General features: G+C 28.6%; 1 protein-coding gene across 2 annotated transcripts in view; it reads left to right on the top strand.

The window, feature by feature from the left end:
* Positions 1 to 3,485: 3,485 nt before the first annotated feature.
* The window catches only part of LOC107455995 (band 4.1-like protein 1), a 66,440-nt gene continuing 52,915 nt past the window's right edge, over positions 3,486 to 17,010 (top strand). Inside the window, exon 1 of one of the 2 annotated variants that reach the window (XM_016073755.4) lies at positions 3,486 to 3,720. The gene's annotated coding sequence lies outside the window, so the exon portion shown is untranslated. The remainder of the gene's footprint in view (positions 3,721 to 17,010) is intronic. The other variant, XM_071178942.1, reaches the window with a different exon arrangement.

Raw genomic sequence — 17,010 nt, forward strand, 5'->3', positions numbered from 1 at the left:
ACTTAGAAGCTGGTTGATAGAATATGGTAAGTTCATTGATTTTTAAAATTCCATTTTTTTAGGAGAATTTTAATCAAGAGGATATCAGACAGAATGTAACAACTCTTGCAGATTTGCAAGAGTCATTGTTTCAATCTTTCGTTCATTATTATCCGAAGGAAAATGATCCAAGGATTGGAAATTTGTGGATTAACAATCCATTCGTGGACATTGAAAAATGCTTATAATGAAAACTTAATGACATCCGACGCCAACCTCGAAGTTAAATTTTGACATACTGCTAAAAATGAATGTCCAATCTTAAGTCAAAAGGTTGTTAAATTATTATTGTAATTCACAATAACGTATTTGTGCGAAGATTAAAAAGAATAATAAAAAAACCGTGTATAACTTTTTTATAACAATTTTTAAACACGCTGAAACATGTCAATTTTGTTTGGTGAGAGACAATTAAAAATCTTAATTTTTAATCGGCTTAAAAATTTTTTCCCTTAAAAGAAAAAAAATGTAGGTCTGCGGGATTGAATATTTTCTGCTTGAGATCTATCATCTGCAAGGGGTCAAAAGTGTGGAGAACTCTGGTCTGGAGCATATTTGCGTCTGTGAAGTTGAACTAGTACTTCTAAAGGGTATGTCAATACATTTTAAATGACAAAATACAAAATTTGAAACATTTCAATCGAAAAGTTCTTGAAAAATATAACTTTATTTTATTTGTTTATTTATTTATTTTTTTCAAAATAGAATTTGTTTTTTTTTTTAATGTTTTTTTAAACTGTTTGACTGATTTAATTTAAATTCTGTATTTTGGTTTGAAACTTCATAGTTTAAAATTGTGTAAGCGTTTGTATACAAAATGCATCTTTAGAATTCAAAAAATAATCGATTATCGTTAATTAAAATAATAAAACTTAATAATTGCTAAAAAATATTTTTTTGCGTGGAATTAGTTGTGGATAAACGAATTTTATAATTATGTGAAAAGTTTTTCCAATTCGCTTAACAAGTTCTTGACGTATGGGTAAATACAATCTTCTGCCTTAACTAAAGGGACCATATCCCCCCCCTCCCACTATCCAAACCCGTCGAAAAAAGGATTTTGAGAAAGTATATTTTTGTTTCCAATTTAATAACTGAATTACTTGATAGCACCAATTAATTATCATATTTGAAGTCACCACTTTTAACCATTAATAGTGGCACATAGTTAGTGAAAATCCATTCGTAAGAGCGAAAGATCTTTATAATGACATTTTTCTTTCGCTTACCGTGCATTAAATACTTTAAGTATAATAGGATTAAAAAAAAATTATTTACAATTTTTCATTAGAATATTTTGACAATAATGTAAATAATTATTTCATGGAAGCAATTGTCTAGGAATTATATTATTTTTGTTATTGTCAACAATAACAATTCTTGAATTCTGTGTAACTACTACTCTTTTGTTATTTTCAAGGCATCAAATGTTTTTATTTATATCAATTTTTAAGACAAACATGAATAATTTACTCATATTTTATGTATTTCCTTTTTATTGTGTATTTCGTTTTTATTATGTAATTCGTTTTTATTCTGTATTTTGTTTTATTGCTTCGTTAGAACCTATCTGAAACAAACTAAGTGATATTGCGATTACTGATTCAAGAATTATTTATATAAAGATTTATTTTTGATTTATTGAAATATTTTTGCCAGTATTCTTGAAGAAGTTATTGTTTACTTTACCCCATAATATTCCTCTCCAGAGGTGGGGGTTAATTAATACCTTACCCCATAATGATTCCGCTTTCTTAAATTTTTTTTTTTTTTAAAAATTCTGAAACTGAAGTTTTTCATTAAAGAGTCATTTAATTTTTTAGATGATTTAATTGTTATTAACACATGTATAGCAATAATAATATGCAATGTCTATTATGATAATTTTCTTATAATTTTTTCTATGATAATGGTACATAAAAATTTTCTGGTTGAAAAAAAAATTAGTAAAGCAATATGATAAAAAAATGCAAATAAAGCAATATGATAAAAAAATGCAAATAAAGCAAATAATAAAAAATAAATTGTTTTTACTTTTTTAACTATTATAAGCAGCATTATGTTCTTCACTATGGGTTGCGACCTGCTTAGTGGGTCGTATGTCACTTTTTGGTAGTTAACGATAATGCGGTTACTAAAAATTCAGGGAGTTACTAAAATCCAGGGCTTAACTAAAAATCCAGGATGAACTTCTTGTAAGCTTCATTAAAAAGATTGTCTTTTTTTTTTGTAAAATTATATTTTTGAGTACAATTAATTTTTTACTTATCATAACTGTTTTATGGTTTGTGAGTTTAATAACTTGTGAGTGTGACATTGAATTACAGTAAAATACGTATTTAATAAATTTGCTTATTCAAATAATATATGAAAAATACTGAAGAAAGCTTTAAAGTGTATAATTAAAATTCGTGGAATAGTTTTAAATAATTTATTTCTGCTTTTTTATTCAGGATAAAGATGATAAAGTTGTAATACTATTCCATTTCGCAATTAAAATAACTATTTTAATTCTGTGTCATGCCTTTTTAATTCTTCAATCACGTATCCATAACATTACATTACTGATTCATAAATAAAAATAATTAATTTTCGCTATTATTCGTTAAATAATAATTCCTAATTTTGAAAGAAAGTGAGCTGTTCATTTTAAAAAATCAGTGAGTCAAGAATAAAAATGAGGGACTATAATTTACGGCTATAAAGTGGGTCGCAATGTTTAAAAGTTTAGAAACCCCAAACTGAGATCATCGAAATTTCACCAGAAATAAAATTTGGGACGTTCTTGCTCTTTCATTTAAATCTTTGGTCAATAGCAACGAGCTCCTTTTTTACAAGTCCCGCATTGGACTGATCGTAAAGACAAGGTTCCCAGTAGAACACCAAAGTCAAGCATCACTGGCTACGGTCAGGAAGCAAGTGGGTGGTCACTTTGATCAGCCCGAGTAGGGACTGAGGGTGCGCGGTATCGGTTCTCGTTAAACTGTTCTACCGTAAAGTGCAAGCATTACAGGTCTAAATTTTTTCAAGTGCAGGTCGTCGGGGTACTAAAGTAAGGGAGTCATCCCGTCTGCAGAGTCAAAAAATTTCGATGGCTTGTCTGCGGATCATCCTCAAGTATGTTTTCCAGACCGTCGCCAATAGCTCATTTTCTAGCTCTAATGAGACGTAAATAAAGTACCTTTTTTTACATCAATAATAATAAACGTTTCGGTATAATTTTTTTTAAATAATAATTCCTATTATTGAAAGAACGTTATCCGTCTTAAAAATTCAATGCGCCGAGAATAAAAATGGGTCGCTATAATTTATAGATTCCGCTTTCTAAGAAAGTGGGTCGCTATGTTTAAAAGTTTGGAAGAAAGATCTTAGAAATTTCACCAAAAATTAAATTTGGCGCCGTTTTTGTTCTTTCATTAAATCATAGGTAAGATAGCTGATAGCCGTCACGCTCTGCAAAATATCTTTCACCGCATTTCGGCGTTGGCGATGAAAAGAGGGAGTTCATTGTGGTAACCCTAATTCTGAGTCTCAATGTGCGGTGTGCAGGAGTGGTGTTGTGATCTATGATATTAAATTTACGACGAAATATCATTACGACAAGGATTTTAAAAAAACTTTTCGAAGCCTTGGACATAAGTTAGCTTTATTCGATATCTTTTTATCCTAAACTTTGTACAGGTGAGTCCAATATCTTTATGTTTGGAAAATTTTGAATGGCGCGATTTTTTTTCTTTTTGGCTGTTATTGCAATAGGCTTAGTTGCGCCATGTTTGGTACGTGTAATGGAAAGATCTGGGTGGGATACATAATATGATTGAAAATCATGAAAGAAAATAAATCTCCCGTAATATTTTTTATGAATTATTGTCTGAAGCGCCGCTTAAAGCTATGCTGGATTGCAAGTTCAGTTATAAAATGGCGGTGCGGGCCAAATGCCACACCCCCTTAAAATGTAAATATGTTTTTGCCGCCGTCAGAATGCAGTGTTTTTCTTACGTTTCTTTATCTCATTTAATTACATCAGGTATTCTAATTGAATGTATGGAAGCTATTGGAATCACTAATGAAATCTACCGTATTTTCCAAAATAATTTTTTAATTTTTCAAAGAATTAATGGACATTTTGATATTTCTCGTACCTTGTCTACCCCAATTACCTGAGTTATATAGTGTGTTTATTTATTTTATTTGCTTTCTTAAATTCTTCTACTGTACATATTGGATTATTTGTGTGCTATTAGTTGAGATTGCTGATAATTTATTAAATATACAGGTTATACCCAATTAATTCGAATTACATATTTGCACTCAATGAGTATGTTTAATTTGATTAAAAAATAAAAAGAGTTTAGATTTATCTGTATACATTTCTCATGATCCTTATTTGTAGAAAATAAAATATTACAGTTTTGGTATTGAGTTACAGTTTTAATATGTTTAATTCATTTTGTTCCAATTGTATTAGTTCTTATATACAATGGTGTACTAATTTAAATTTTTCGGAAATCATTTAGATTTTTTTTGTTCATTAAATGGAACAAGATTATAAAATCAAAAATGGTTAACACTGTTTTTCGAATTGAAATTTATATATATAATAAATTGCTGAGTTCTCCCTAGAAATAATAAAAGGGCAGGGTGCTTCCTCACAGAAAATGGTTTTGAAAGGACACTCACTTAAAAATTTGTCAAATGTGTAATATATCAAATGTGTACTATGTAATTAAATGTGTAATAACTAAAATTAATCCTCAACAATGTTTAAATTACCCTCTTATACTATTTTATGTGTGTGTTTGAAAAAGTAATATTTACTAATTATCAAAACGATAATTAAGCAAAAAAATTATAATAGTATTTAAATAATCAAACAATATTTAAAGACATCTTAAAAAAAAATTTGTCAAACCAAATTGGTTCAAAAAAATAATAATAATAAAGCTTAAATCTATATTTTAAATTGATAAATAATGTGAGATCGTTGTTAATAAAGAGGTGCAATGTTTTTGAATTTTTTTGATCTGTGAAAGTCAAACATTGAACAAGTCTCAAAATGATCTGATTGTCTGAATTTTTATAATTCAAAATTTTCTTGGTAAATTTAATGCTTTAAAAATAAAAAGGTACATAATAATGAGTAGCATGCCTTTTGTTAATTCATGCTTTCCAAGATTATTTCCATTATTTTTTCTTACCCCAATTTCCATTTGAGATCAAGATATTTACACTATTATTACTGATTTAGAAATGCTTACTATTTGACAAATTTATATTAAATGCTAGTTTTAACTTTAACCTTTTAGTAGCCTTTCAAGTGCTAAACTATTGTATGTTTTTGCTGTTGATAAAATTTATTCCAGTATCTAAAAATCACGAGAGGGAAATATTTACAATAAGCAATGTCTTTGTAATTAAAATTATTATTGAGTGTATTCTCAAAATCATATTTAACCATTATTCCTCAGTGTATTCACAAAACCATATTTAACCTCAAAACCATTATTCTCAAAATTGTATTTAATAAGTCATCGTCACGGTTCATCTAAACATATTGTTTTTAAAAAAAAGCAATTTGTGTTCTGTAATATTTCATTGAGTGATTAACAATTGATTTTTAAAAGGAGTGATTGAATGGAAATTTCCATCAAAATTATTTATTTTAAATTCATTCTCTATTGGACCCTGTGCATTAGGTGTTCAACATAGTGAATGTATATCTGTTAATCTTCTGTGCTTACTGTATCATGTTGAAAACTTTTTTTTTCTCATGCAACTGTTTTATCAATCCATTGTTATGCTATGCAATTTCTAAGCTAAGTAATTCTTGGTTCAAGTGTCAGTAGTTATTTGTAATTTAGCTAGATGTTTATTTGCGTGAAAATGAAGGAAAGCACCAGAAAAGTCCTACTGACTTCCCCTCCTTCTTGAACCTGATCATAGTGAGTAAAGCTTGTCTTCTACGGGCAATCTTTTACGTTGCTACTCTTTGCTGTGTGGGTTACTTTCTTGTTATAATGCATTACGAAATATTCTTTGAAAAGTAACCGGAAAACAAATTCGATACTTTTCTGACTAAATGTGTTAGATGAATTTTAAAGATATACTGGCCAAATAAAATCGCAGTGACCTCCATCATAAAAACAAAAACTAAATCCATTGTAGAAATGAAAAAATGAAGATGGTCTTGGATAGGATACATACTAAGAATGTCCTCAAAAGACCCAACTAAAAAAAAAGGTGCAACGTGGGAGCCGGAAAGAAAATGGAAAAGTGTCCGGCCAAAACTAACTTACAGACAAATGATAATAAGGGATATATCCCTTATTATCATAGGGATATAATAATAAGGATGAGGGATAAACCTTCATAATATCCCTTATTATCATTAATAAGGGATATATCCCTTATTATGATGAAGGGATATAAATAGGGATGAGGGATATATTACTTATTATCATTAGTAAGGGATATAATAATAGGAATGAGGGATATATCCCTTATTAATGATAATAAGGACTGCTGAATTTGTGGCCTCTTGTACCACCTGGTGTAAAGAGAACTCAGTAATCTTTGCGGCAAAAAATTAAATAAGAATTTAAAAAACAAGCTCATAGATGCCGTTGAAAATGGTAACCAAGCAAAATTATTCTGTCCCAATAGAGTGGGAAATTTAAATCTATGCTTTGAGATGTTTTAATTAAATTGTATTCAATTTTGTTGTACATATATATTTATTATTAAGGCACAAAAATGATTGCTTAGTAGCAGTTATAAGGTTGGTAAGCGAAAGCCACTCTTTCAGTAATATTGATTTAACAAGAACAGCATTATGAAAAAAAAAATGCAATAAAGAGTTCAGCAAATAATATTTTTTTACTTAGTCGTATGTATTGTATTTTTGACATAAAATAAAAAAAATATTGCACGCATTGTCTTATTAATAGAATTAAGTTTTTTTCTGTTTTCACTATAACTTACTCACATAATTACTTTTTTTAATAAATCAATTAACTCCATCTATGTTCTAAACAAATTTTTCTTAATATTTTAGAAAGAAAAAAATATTTTTTGTTTTCAATAAGGCAAATTATTTAAATCTTATAACAATCGAATTGGTACTTCAGCATTTTAGAATCTTAATTCATAAAAGTTCCGAAACTTTCTCAAATATGACTTCAGTAGAAAGATTGGGAAAAGCATACAGCATACTATTCTAAAACTTCTTCAAATACATTTCTGAAAAGTATATTTTGGTAGTACAGAACCCGTTATCCGGAAATCAGAAAACCGGAAAACCAAAAAACCAGAACGAAATTCGATAAATTTTCCCGCCATTTTTTAAATTTTTTTTTTTCCGCTGAAGATTGTAGGATTTTTCTTTCTTTTTTGAAAGATGTTCACCTTACTATCATTTTGGAAATAATCATTAGTGTATTACTTCATCGTTTTTTCTTCTTTTTAAGATTATTTCCAAATTTTTTTTAGTTGGGTTTAACAATAAAAAAACGTCTTTTTGTAGCGATTCCGAAAACCAGAAAAATCAGTTATCCGGAATAGCGATGTTCCCGATCGTTCCGGATAATCGGTTCCCTAGTGTACTAATTTTTGCATTTAGTACTTTAGGATCTAATTTATCCAGAATGTTTTTTCATAAAGTTTTACATAAGTTTAACTGTTAATGTTTTATTTTATTATTTTTTTTAAACGCCTCTCTTTAGAATCTAGTGGCAACAGCATTGATATATATTTTCCTTTCTGTCTTGAGAACAATTTCAACAAAATGGATTTGCTAATGATTGATTGAATTTGTTTATGATGATTGATTAACACTTTTTAACTGCAACTTGTCATTGTTAATGTAGTCATTCTCAATCATATTACTTGTTTCAATAGCTGAAAAAAGTACTGCTTAATGAAGATTTAGTGTTTGGTTTCAACTACTCCTGTGCTATTCGTTATGAATCATTTGTCCTTGTTTTTACTGAAGGCCACCAGTGCTTATTTTTGTTAGATTATGTATTTAAATTATTTTTTGTTCCTATGCCTTTTCAGTTAAAAATAGAATTTAAAGTGAAAATTTTTGTATTACTTTTGCTTAAAAAAAAGACAAAAAAGTAAAGAAAGAAATGTTATTGATGTATTAATCCGATATTCCTATTACATCGTCAACACGTTTATCAAATTATGGAATATTTTGCATAACATAGCATATTTTGCATAATAATTTATGTAAATTTGAGGAAACTATTGGTTATCATTAGAAGGCATTTCTTTTTTGTACTTCTTGAAATCTTTGTATGTTATAAAAGTATACATTGTTATAAAAGTATACCAAATGTATACATTGTAATTTTTTTATATTATCTGATCATGCACTTCGTGTATTTTGCTTGAAATATTTCAAATTTCCAATAGTCGGGTTGCAATCAGTAAAAAATGCAAACATTTTCTTACAAAGTTTTTTTATTCTCTTTGATAAGTGCTTATAAAGATTTTTTTGTGTTTTATGTATGCTATTTAAATATATTCTGTAGACTGACAAAATACTTAATGACATTTACTTTTTGTAATATTTTAAAATGACTATAATGGGCAAAGGAACTAAAATTGGAGTTCAATTATCTATTACATTAACCCCTTGTGCTTGTAAAATTCCTTGAAAATGACATATTTTTTTTTAATGAAATTTATTAAATAAATGAGTCTCTAATAAAAATATATCGATAGTTAACTTAAAGGCGGATTGAAAAGTGAGCTTAATTTTAAAGTTCTATTAAAAACAAAATACTTTCTCAAATTAACCAGATGCCAGTGATTATTTCAGAGACTATGGGAATAGTTAAAAAAAGGATTAAAAAGCTTACTTTGTAATGGTTTTGCACAACGTATTAATTTAATTTATACTTTATTAGCTTTTACAGTTTTTTTAAAAAATTAATTCCTCATTTTAAGTTACCTAATTTTTTTAACTTTACAAATCAGGTTATCAGCATGAAAAAAATAAATAAAAAATAAATAAAAGCATTGTTTACCTGTAAAATATAAATATATCCTTAATCGAAAATTATTTTTTACTTGCAGTATTTGTTTATCAACCTTGGTATTCACTGTTTTTATCACTTTTCTGATTTTGATTTTAGATCTAAAACTAAAAGTGGTTATTCTTTATTACAGTTTTCTGTTAATTAGCTCCAAAACTTTAATTTATTTAACTGTCCTCCTGCAGTAAAGAAACTGCAAAAAGTTGATGCTCATGGAAATAATTTTCAGTCATTTGTATGGACTTTTTAATAGAAAAAAATTTTTATGGATTTTTTTTTCGCTAATTTAAAATCTAACAAATCATTCCAGGATGAAGACGCTAAGTTATCCATCTTTAAAGCTATTGTTATTTATATGGTCTGTTTAACGATAACTTCCATAAACACTTTGGAATTTTTTACTTATAAATTACGTTTTAATGACTTTTAAGCTTTTAAATGTGTATAAAAAATAACTTTTAATGGAATATTTTTTGTAGAGCAAAATGGGAGAGTTAATTTGAAATATTTGTAGAACCTTGCGTATCAAAAATTTCAAGTAAACTATCAAAGATACCTAAAATCATTCACTAATAGCAATATTAGATTCAGTATTAGAAATTCAGTAGTAATGGTATATCAGATCAGGTGATTGGATCAAATTATCTAAAAGAAATGTTTAATAATTTTCGCTGTTTTAGTTTTCAAAATAAAAATCCTTTTCAAAAAATCAATTCAAGAACATTTTGTTTTTTTATAAACCCTTATTAAAAAACGAACCTTCACGCAATTTTCGAGAGAAGACCTCACAACCTTTAATTTTCTTTTCTAATACTCCTGTCTTACAAGTTAAACTAAACAATCCAGTTGTCCGAGTTCTTTCTGCGCGTCTTATTTTGCCGCGCCAAAACTGACTTTTCCCGATTCATCATAAATTCGATGCCAACGCTTGCTCTAGCTTTTTACCTGAGACATTGCATTAGAGCGAGTGTAATTAATTTAATAAATGTGTTAGCTCCTTTTCTCACTTAATGTAAATAAATGTTTTTTTATGAAAATGAGTGAATTTTTACTTAAGCTTGTAAAAGTTGGAGGAGAATTTACTAAGAACTTAGTTTCGTATTAATCATGATGGTGGAACATAGCTGATTTAACTTTTCAGGCAAGATAAGCTTTGGCAACTAATTTCGATCTTATTTGACATAATCAGTTTGAGTCAATAGAATTTCTAAAAGCAGGCTTTTAATTTACTTTTGGCGTTGCGGAGAATGTTTAGTCTATAATTGAGAAGCTTCTGAATTGTATGTTAAAAAAGAAATCGAAGTGCTTATATGACGTGACAGCAAAGTTATGAAACTATTTACTTTACTTTCATAAAGTTTATAAATAATTTTTTTACAAAATTTTGAAGAAGAATTCTCTTTTTTACATCCTTGGATGACTTAGTAAGTAGTGTAAAATGTTTTCGTTACATTATTAAATCTTTCTTAATTATTGTAAAATGTTTAGTGGAAATTAGAGTGCCTAAACAGACGACACCAGATTTGAGCTCAGGCGTAGCGGCTATATTTAGTCCCGTATCGTCGCTTTGTTAAATTTGTTATCGTAACTTTTTCAATCAAGCACTCTAGTAAAAATAGTTTAATGATTTCGGACACAATTTCTGTCTTTCGCCTTCTATTTTTTTAGAAAGTGCCATTTTTATTTAAATAAGTTTGTTTTAGAAAGTTAAGTCTATCAGAAAAGAACAAATAAATAAATGTTTCTTATTAGAAAAACAGTTAGTATCGATACCATGGCGTATGCCATAATATTTAAGATTAACTACCATAGATATAGGCCTAGATCTATACAACATATCAATATAAGGTGAAGTATATTCATCGCATTATTAAAGTTTTTTAAATGGAAATAGTTTACAATTACTAAGTAAAAATGTTTTTATTTTAAGTAAAAATTGGGAAAATTTTACACATAATTTTTACTGTCTATCTACAACCATTTTGATTTTAAAAAGGCACTAATCCCTATTTTGCTTAAATTATTAAATGACATTTATAAATACTATCTCTCATTTCAAAAAATAAATGTCGCTAAATCGTTAATTACATTGTTTTTATGACACGAGAACAAAACTGAATCTATTATGATGAATCAATTATTGTAGGTTTGGAATCAGATATTTTTATTCGATCTATAATAATTTTTGGATTCTCGTAAAATTAACTGTGCGCTGTTTGTTACAGTGTAGGATAGAGGTTGAATAAACCGGATTAAGAAGTGATCGATACGTGAGGTTAATTAAACCCCTTTGCTGCAGGCTTTCGAGAATAGTTTGGAATTAAGCGGTAAATACAGCCACCAACTGAGTCTGAAAAAATAAATAATAATAATAAAAAAAAAAACCCGTAAATTGACCTTAAATGATCTTGCTAAGTTTCCATCATAGCTCTAGTTATTGATACTTATAAAGTAACTCCCTGTTGTTAAAAGCTCTTGTGACTGTGACTTGCAACAATATCAAATTATTTTGTAAGCAGTTTTTTTTTAGTGATAAAAACTTTGTATTTTTGTAAATTTTAAATACCATTTAAAAGATGAAAAAAAATCTCTATTTTAATACGCTGAGTTGCCAATCTGTAAGTCTAGCTCTCGCTACTAATAGAGATAGTGAACTAATAGAGATAGTGAAACAAAAAGTAAACATATTATTACAATTTCATTGACTAAAAATTATCACATTATGTCTCTTAAAATCTTTCGTCTTTAATTATCTTCAAATCGTTTCTCGTGGTGATTGAATTGCTGTCTGCATGCATTTAACTTACTAAGTTTGGTTACATTTAACTTACTAAGTTACTTTATTAAGTAATTAAAAAAATAACATAAATAAAAATATTTTTGTAAATTAAGGTCATTGGTCACAACTGCTTATACTTCATACTGAAATTTTTATTTCTGGATTCCATTGCCATAGTTGTCAGTTCTATTGGATTTTGGTAGTTTCTTTTGGCCTCCTGGTTTTATAAAAGCTCTTTTATAAAAGGTTTTGTGTATTTTATGAAAAATTTCTAGAAATTTTCCGGGAAAAAAATTCGTAATCAGAATAGATGTTTTCCTGAGTTTATTACACTTTCTTGCGTATTTATGTAAATATTTCCTGTTAGTTATGGGCTATGGGGTAAGCAGCATCGTTAATAATTATAAATTTTTTAAGCTTTTCTTTTTTTTAAATTTAACAGTAAACATATTCAAAATGAATAAAATATCTATCACTATTTAAAATGATTAATTATAAACTGTAATGAACATAACAAAATCTTTTTCACAATTAAGTGCCAATCATTAGGGACTATATAAATATTACGTAATCACCTCGGATTGTGATTAGCTTGTTTTTGTTGAGAAGGGGGTAGGGGTAGGAGCGCAGTGCTTACGTAAGTTATTAAAATCTCCTAATTTTCAAATCATTTTTTCAAATACACAGAGAAATAAAATAACATCAAATTACGATTGGAAAACTTTGGGATTTAAATTCGGGAAATGAAAGATTTTGAAAATTTTTTGAAAGACTTTGAAGAATTTGAGTCAAAATTTTTGTCCACGGAAAAAAAACCAAAATTCCTAAAGGATATTTTACTCAAAATTTTATAAAATGAATTGAAGCGTAAATTTTGTTTAGTGCAAAGTTAAAGTGAAGGACTTACGACTTTCTTATGTAAGCATGAGGGTAGGTGGTTCGCGATTTTCCTATTTTTGCTGACAAAAAAGGGTTGTAAAATTGTCAAAAATATGCTTACGCAATATTAAATGGCCCATAAGTGTAAAAAGTGATAGTTAGTTCCAACTCATAACTATTAGTGTAAAATAGTTCTTTTTTTTAATTAAATACGTCTTAAATATTTTACCATTTTATTTTTACAATAGTTAGAATAAATTTTATAATTGGTATAATTTACTGGAATTTTTTCCTTTCACATTGATGTGGCAGCAATACAGTTCATAAAAAATTGGTATCATAATGACTTGTTCTTAAGGGCTTTTATAATCTAAAAATGTAGCTTAATTGTTTTAGGCAAAGTAATTAAAAAGTTGCTGCGGTGCTTAAAGTTGGGGTTAAAAAACACTACTAAACATTTTTTTTTTACCACCAGAGAGTCTATAGCCTCTATGAACTCGAGTTACTTTCGGTCAGGGGACACGCCCATTTATTCTTTCTTCTCGCTTGAGCTACAGTGGATGCAATTCTATGCTTCTTAGGCAATTTATACAAATGATTAACAATAGTTTATCCCATTAAATTGTGGTTGAAACTCCAACCTATTCGGGATTCAAATATTTCATCGTGTTCAGTATAACAGGATTCCGTGGCTAATTTACTCCTCAGCTGAAGTAGCTGTCTGTCTCTGTGATTAAATCAGATGCAATGGTGCAAAAACTAAAATGGTTTGTATGACTGTAATTATAGAACTTCTTCAGACGTATGTTTAGAAGCTTAGTGATAAAACTTTTCGTGAAATGCTCTTCATATTATCTACTGGTTGAATTCTAACCGTAAATGTACAGTGTTTAAAATATAGATGCATGTACATTGTACAAATTCGCTGCAACCTTAGATATCAAGCTCAACGATATATATTTGTAGATATCACATTATCTACTGGTGGAATACTGTCCGTCTTTGTACAGTATTTAAAACATTGATGCATGTTAAACCATATCATTGTACAAGTTTGCTGCAACTTTTAACTTGCAAGCTGTCAATTTCAACGATATTGATTTTAGAATATCTCATTCTAGTATTTGATTTCACCTTATAATGTAGTATGCGTAATTATAATTATGTTAATATGTGTACTTGGCATTATGTGTAATTATAAGTATCTTATAGTTTGGTAAGCCGATTTCAATTTACATTCTTATTAAAATTAACTCTGGTTTGCACAATGGTATTTTTAAAACATTTCAGTTCATCTAATCTTGGTTCATCGTTTATCTGATTTTTCTAATAGTATAAAAAATTGCAGATTTTTTATATTGAATTGTAACCCAGATATTAACTATAATACTCGCAAAAATTTTTATGCTGTTTGCCGACGTTTTTGAATATGAATAATTGTGTTTTAATGAGTTTTGGAATGATTGCGTTGTATCTTTGAAATGAAAGTCGTTCAGTAGATTTTAACTTTTTTCTTTGAGTCTTTCTTTTCCTATTGGGAGCTGAAGGCAGTCATTGGGACACTGCAGATTTTGGAAAATGTTTAAATTTTACTATTTTTAAATTTTTGTTTCATTACGTTGTCCATGAAAAAACTTGTTGTCTTGGGGTTGCCATGGAGGAAGATGAAGCTTTCCATTGAACAAAATTTTTACTTTTTGCTTGAATTTTAGCAATTAATAAAATGTGCTGCTCACAGTATTTCTCCACAGTTTTTTATTTATTTATTATTATTATTTTTTAAATACAATATTTTACTAAATGTTCAATTTAATTGGATGTAATTCAGATGAGATTCGAACTTTTTCAATTACTCAATTTTTTAATTAATATCTTTTGAAACTTTAACCTCAGCACCTTATTTTATAAATATTGTAAATTACACGGATCATATGCCAAAAACTGATACGACAACTTCTGACGTACCAAGAGGGGGGGGGGGGGNGGGGGGGGGGTAACTTGGCTTATGAAAAATGAAACAAAAAATGACTAGATATGCAGACTCGCCATATCCTAGAAATAGCTTTAAATTGGAAACTAGGGGAAAAAAATTAGTTTAAAAAGGAAGAGAATGAAAATTACTGATCTTAATTGGCCTAGCGACTGGCTCTTGGAAAAGATAACGAGCATTAGGGAGGATGCAATTAAACAAGGAAGGGGACGGAATCAGAGTTGGCCGTTGATTTCAGTAATCGATTACAAGTGTAATTGATTACAGATAATTACAGCTATGTAATCAATTACTTGTAATCACGATTACAAGTAATCAATTACTTGTAATCATGATTACAACTTTCAAAAAATTTTGATTACATCTGTAATCATGATTACAATNAAAAAAATTGTATACCTTATAATTCAAAATTTGTTTGACTATTAAATAAAATTATAATAATAATAATAATTTACTAAATTTATTTTTTGCTTAGAATAATCTGTGGCTAAGCGAATTTTATAATTGTAAGCAAAAAATTTTCAATTCGGAAGTTCTCGAGATATAGTGTAATACGCAAAAAGTAAAAATAACATTAAAGGGTCCAAAGTTTGGACCGTTCTCCTACTAAACTACGGGGACCATATTTGCCCAGATTGTGACCCTATATTTTGAGTTTTAGAAATAGAAATCAGTCTAAAAAAATGGAATGTTTATTCCGAGAAAGTACGTTTTTGTATCTGATTTCATAATTTAAAATACCGTCTGCACTAATTAATTGGCATATTTAAGGTCACCAACTTGAACCATTAATATTTTGAGTCCTAGAAAGTGAAAATCCGAACATAATCGGATCAAAAGTTATTTAGGGTAGTCTATTTATTTATTTTGTGTGCTGTACAAGAATATAGGTAATGAAATGCTCCAAGAAATTTGTCTACACAAGCCATTCCCCAAAGGTGTTCCGCGTAACCCTAAGGACTGAAAAATGTCACTATAGAAAATATTAATGGATGTAATCCTAAACTTGACACTCTGCAAGCAAAATGTTTAAGATATGTATGTTCATTTATAGTGTTTCCATTTTGTGTTGTGATCTGAAACTTCATAAAAAAAATTATTTTACAGTTAAAACATATTTAAAATTAATTATGTTTGCATTTATGTAGCTTAATTTTAATTCAGCATTAGTAAGTTCAGCACTTCCAATATCGTGGTAATGTAATTTTTTGAAAAGTAATATAGGAATGATAATTATGATTATTATTGGCAAAACCTTAACGTTAATGTACAAGTTAGTTTTATTTTTCAAATATATCCGACGGAGACATTCATCTTATGGCCTTTGTTATCATCGAAGGTCGTAATGTCACTTGCCAATCGAATGACCACCCATAAAGCAAAGTAGAGAACGTTTTGCTGGCACTTAGTAAGACTTCGTGAGCATTTATGAGCTTGTGTATCCGCCAATAAAATTCTAGATGTGACACCTTTTGAGTGTTATTTTTGATCGCCGTTGCCTTGTTATAACTGTGACTTTCCTCAACAATATCTCTGTTCTCTCTCTGCTTCAATCTTATCTAATGGTGTGAGTTTATAAATATCTGATTTATGATGCCAGAGAGTTTTTATGATTAAGGAATGAATGCTCTTATAATTGGCTATTAATTTCTCTGGAAGATGAAGGTCTAGCATAGGGTTGTAATTTTTCTTATTGTTTTGAAGATTTTTTTATGGTTCTTGAAATATGAAAGCCGGTATTTGTTAGATAATGCAAGAAAATAGCAGTGCTTCAAATTTCAGCCTCTTCACATTGGAGAGTTGCCCAAAGATATCTTTGGTAAAATTATCTATAGGGACCCCAAGCTTTCTGTTTCTGTTGGGAGTAATTTATCTACATACTGGCAAATTCAATCTTATCTAATTTTATCTGCTAAGCATTTTGAAAAGGCAATTGTTTTCTGTGGCGTGGTGTGTTAGCTTTTAAAATTGTTTTTCTTTTGTCGACGTGCACCCCACTGTAGCGAGTTAGCTCTTGTTTTGGAAAAAAGGATTCTGTTTCAGCTGAAATAAGTGAGTCAGTACTAAGCCAATATTTTCTGTTGAATGTGTTAAGATAAAGCACTTAATTCTAAGAACACGATTTCTTAAAAAACGGAAAATAATTGTATTCGTATTAAATTATTGTACAAATATCGCTTTTACCTTCATACGGTAAATTTTGTTCAAGCCAGATTTTTTTCCCTCTCAATAATTTTGTACCCATGGTTTCTAAAGCAATAAGAGAGATTTAAAAG

This window comes from Parasteatoda tepidariorum, chromosome 3 (assembly GCF_043381705.1).
Source record: "Parasteatoda tepidariorum isolate YZ-2023 chromosome 3, CAS_Ptep_4.0, whole genome shotgun sequence".
Classification (NCBI taxonomy): domain Eukaryota; kingdom Metazoa; phylum Arthropoda; class Arachnida; order Araneae; family Theridiidae; genus Parasteatoda; species Parasteatoda tepidariorum.